Raw genomic sequence first — 5,233 nt, forward strand, 5'->3', positions numbered from 1 at the left:
CAGCCCGCTTCGCACAACTGGGTTAATATTTGCTGAACACCCAGAAACATGCAGTATCAGTCCTGCCTGAAATTGGTTGATGTAGTCCTGGCTTAGCTCTGTTAACTCACTGGCCATTGTTCTCTGTGTCATTAGACATACACTACAAACCTGCCACTTTAGCCAAAACCACCTTTTTTTATCTATATATTAGTTGTGTTTGCATATTCATTATCATTTTATCTATGCAACTTGCAATGGAAAGTCATGTTTCTTCAGGGCTTTGCAGTTACTTTTTGGGCAGCCAATTTGCCTTCAAAAGTCCCTTGCTCCAGTGCTAGGAGCAAGGGACATTTTTGCTAGGTTGTCCCACATCAGGCAGTGCAGTCAGATTGCAGACATGAGTATGACATGCTGTAGAGCCCTGCCAGGGAACCTGAGGCAAGAAAGGAAGATAACAGGAGAAACAAGAATATTTCAAGCTCCTCTTCTCCTCAGAGCCGCTCTTCTGATTGAAAGGCCCTGCTCCCACCAGCTGCTCTGCAGGAGTTGCCCCAGCACAGGGAGCCACTCAAACACATCCCCAAATGACCACAAGTCACTCCATGCAGACTGGGTCTCTGGATGGGAGCCCACCATTTAGAAAGGATTATTTGTGTGCAGTGATTACATGGCACAAGATCAGCTGCTGCCTATGCAATTGCCAACAAAATCAGTGTAAACCCTGAGTTTACACTGAGTTAAACAGAGTTAAACCCTTTCTGATACAAGTCTGCACTGCTTAGTTTTTGACGTGGGCTTTTGGATGATTCTGAATCCCTGTGATTGACAACAGGTAGCTCGGTGTGGATCTACGGTGCATGTTTTCCTTCACCTGTGTTAAATGCAGGACAACATGTGCTACACAGTCAAACCCCACTTGGATTTAAGTGACTACCCGGGGGCTGGAGCTTCGAAACCAGCTCGCTCCACCCGTGTCCAGCCCTGCCAATACCTTTAGTAGCTCAGTAGCACAGGGAGACCAGTGTTTGGTTTTGCTGCTGAAATAGCAGCGTGCAGAGTGGGTAATGAAGAGCAGATGAAGCAACTTGCTAAAGATCAATATTGCTAAACATGCAAAGCTTACTAAGTGAACCCTTTTGTCCTAACCTAAACAAACCCCTAATTTTCTCATTCCTTATCTAAGTAGACAACTTATTTCAACAGTAACATCTCTAGCTATAAGAAGTATATCTGTGAGCAATCGGAGAGATGTGGTTTTGTTTTGCAACCTGTTCCATGTAGGTGGAGAGAACCACTTAACACCACTGAAAATATAACCAATCTTTTTAGCAGGGCCTGTAGCGACAGGACAAGGGGGGATGGTTTAAAAAAAAAAAAAGAGGGTTGATTTAGACTAGATAAAAGTAAGAAATTTTTTACACTGAGGGTGGTGAAACACTGGCACAGGTTGCCTAGAGAGGTGGCAGAAGCCCCATCTCTTGAAACATTCATGGTCAGGCTGGATGAGACTCTGAGCAACCTGATCTGATTGAAGATGTCCCTGCTCACTGCAGGGGGTTGGACTAGATGGGCTTTAAAGGTCCCTTCCAGCCCAAACCATTCTGTGATTCAATGATTCTGTGATTTATGCGATAGACAGCAGCCAAACCACTCCGCTTCAGGTGCCTCCAAAGCTTTAGGGATGTTTAGCTCTGGCATTTTCACTGAGACAAATTGGACCAAAGACAAAGACTGGAACCTCCTCAGGATACAAAACTTCCTATGGTTCTGGGGATTTTGAGCATAAGGCTTAGCCACAATCTCTTACACTTCCATACATTACAGTTTGTAACATGAGTATAATAAAGCAGCAGCACGGGTGCAGATATTGCAGCTGCATGTGGGTGCAAAGGCGTTTCTGCAGCAGGCAGGTTGCTGGGGAGCAGACCTGCAGGGCAACTGTTGGGACTAGTTGACCTTCAAAGGTTCCATCCAACCCAAACCATTCTATGATTCTATGTGCACGCTGTCCAGGCTACTGGCAAAATGTCTACAACACATTTGGCAATCTCACCAAAGTGAACACTGAGCCTAAACTTGAACAGCATAAGTAAGCACTGCACCGTGCAGTGCAGAGACCGATAACAAGAAACAAAGTTGTTCTAAATGTGGTTGCAGACATTTCACTGCCATGGCATTATTTTGGTACCAAGTTTCTGACTCCTTCCTCATGCAATTTTTCCACCCACTTGAAAATAACCAAGTGAGCAAGCAGCAGGCACAAACAGAAAGGTTTTTCACCATGGTTGTGGAGTTTCTCAGGTTAGCAAAGCAAAGGAATTCGAGTGCTTGTATTGGGGCAAAAAAGCGGACACTTGTGCTGATGGTGGTCGGTCCTTCCCAGTAAACATGGGAAGACACCAGTCTTTCTTGGCAGGGATGCCACCTGCAAGAGGCCAACAGTCCCTGTGCATCCCGGTATGGTGAGAAGCTCCTCCAGGTCGGCACAACTGGGACGAGCCGGGCAAGGTGGCTGGGACAGTGTCAGAGTGCAGAGGGACGCCCCAGCAGAGTCAAACTATGTTTGAAAAACAGCACACCAATTCTGACTATTATAAGCTACACATCTCACACTGAGAACTTTCTGGGCTCTCATTCTTGAAATCTTCCAGAATGATAACTAATAAACAGATCTTCAGCCTTACTGAAATGTATCCTTTACTCGTGTTTGAAAAATATGGTTTGTCTGATGGCTTTTGGCTCAGCTACCTGCAATTCACAACAGAAATGGTGTGTATTGAGTAGCAATTACAAATAGTCACTGCTAGCAGGAAGCCTGGAAGGACCAGGCAAGAGGAGGGCCAATAGGAGTTTTTTGGTGATTGATTTGGGTGGGTTTTTTTCATTCTTAAAAAGCTGAGATTTTATAGTTTGGAGAAAGCACATTTTGTTTTGGAGAAAGAGGCCAGACTTGTAGGGGCTGTGACACATGGTACAACATACTGACAAGTAGTGCAACTTGCTTCTGCTATATTTGTTTGCAAGAGCTTTCTGAGAGTTCCTGAAATTAGAAGCACTGTAGCCCATGATGACTACAGACGTGACAATGATAGGGTAAGCAGCATTAATGGGCTCCCACGAAATCATCAGCAGAATTACATCTAAAACAGGCACAGCATGAAGGCATTTCTGGCACAGATCTGATTTTTTTTTTTTTTTTTAACCTTAGAAGATTTTTATTATTTTAAAACTTATGCTGTATAATTTTGCTTTTCATTTTTTCCCCCTAGCTACTGGTGGAGGCTCTGAGAAGTTCAGAAAGTAGAGCATGACTTTCAGATAAACAAAGTGAAATCCTGGGAAGAGCTGTCACCGCCTTCTACAGGGATGGACTCTGCCATTATCTGGAGCTTTATCTTACTTGAATAAATATTTAAGCATCTTTTTTCAAGATTAAAAAAAAAAGTCTATGCTAAGTATGCTTTCTGATGTCAAGCCAGATAACTCAGGGCATCTTACTGATGAGACCTGCACATTCATGTCCTTCAAAACTGCGTTTGTTTCTTATTCAGGTACCCAGCTCTGGATCTCTATCTTTGGAGAAAAGCTGACAAGGACACAAGAAATCTCTGTTGGGGCAAAGCATTACAGGAGCTGGCATCAAACTCTCCAAGTGCTGCATATGGATCTGAACCATATCTCTGGGCCTTCTCCACTGAACAACAAAGTGGAAAGGAGAAGCACTTATAAATATGGAAAAAGCAATCAAAAGGAGCACCCTAAAATGAAAACCAAGACTGAAGGTCATGGGACAAAAAAATCCATGAATAAACATGACCCTGAATCACAAGTTAAAGACAACAGATGTTGCATTTCCTTATCCAAGACCAGCTCATGTCCGTGACTGGCAACAGAAGGGGCTTGGGCAGGCGACTCGCTCCAGAGTAGGCAATGACACGGGCTACAGCATCCCAAGTTTTTAAGGTAACTGAAAACAAAATTAAGGTATGAAAATGGAGCCTGTGGTCCTTTGCTGCTTTACAAAAGGACATGCTCAGGCTGGAGGAGGCGTAGAGGCTGGAAACCTTCTCACCTCCTCCCTGTGGGGCTTAGGAGCTTCCAGGAGATTCTGAGGTGATAACTCGTGACTAGATGCAGAAGACACACTGAGGTTGCTGGTTCCAGCTAGGTTGCACTATAAGCCGAAGAGCTTGTTTGGCTCTAATACAACTTGGAAACTCCAGCCTACAACTCTCTGTTCACTGGAAGTGGAAAAAAACAATTGCGTCAGATCAGGCTGTGTGCTGGCACCAAACGCCTTCCCTTGGCTAGCCAGATGTGTGCAAGATTTGCTGGTGCCAGGGAAGCAAACTTTTTTCCTCCATATTTCTGGCACAGTGGGACCAATTGTTGTGACAGTGCTACATGTGCCCTCTACTGCCCCAGAGAAAATGGGTAAAACAGTGTCAGCAGAGGCAGCAGGTACAAAAGGGATGGATACTCATACACTGACCAAAGTTCACATGGGCTCTTCCTCCTGTCAAAGATACTTGCAATTTCATGAAATTATGTTTTTCATCTTTCATTTCAAAGGAAGCTGGTTGATAAGCAGAAAAAAGCAGTATCTAGGAGGTGCATGCAAATTAAAGTGAAGATAAAAGCATTCCCCACAGGTGACTACAAGGAGCCTTGAGCAAAAAAAGCCCCTACAATTCCTCTGAAAAGCTAAAACAACAACAACAAACAACAAAAACAAAAGAAAGGCCAGAACTTGCCAGACAACATGTACTTTTGGTCTGTTTTGGTTTAACATGGAGCTGAAGCATGATGCTACTCAGGCCTGTTGATGCAGTGGTGGTCTTTATTCAGTGATGGTGGAGTTTCCAAGCAGGGGACTGAATCAGTGGTTTCCTTCCCCTGCAGTGTGTTGGGCAATCTCCATCCAGCCTGGGGACTGAGATTTTCCATCTAAGCATGTAATGCAGTTGACCAACTGAGGAGCATCAGGTGACTGGAAGTCTGAACACATCCTCAAGAGCAGAACATATTGAGACTTGGCCCTTTGAGGAAGAAATGAGTCCAAGCCAAAATATTTGCCCTTTCAGTGTTTGTTTGTGCGTATGCACAAACTATGGGGCCACAGATCACAGCTCCTTGCAGAAATCAGTAGCAAATCCCTGAGGAGCTTCATCATCCAAGGTACTAGTGCACTTGATTTCAGTTCTGACTTTACCTCCATCAAATCTGCACAGGCCTCTGTGGAAAGCCCTCA

The sequence above is a fragment of the Antrostomus carolinensis genome, unplaced genomic scaffold (assembly GCF_000700745.2).
Source record: "Antrostomus carolinensis isolate BGI_N321 unplaced genomic scaffold, ASM70074v2 scaffold5550, whole genome shotgun sequence".
Taxonomy (NCBI): Eukaryota; Metazoa; Chordata; class Aves; order Caprimulgiformes; family Caprimulgidae; genus Antrostomus; species Antrostomus carolinensis.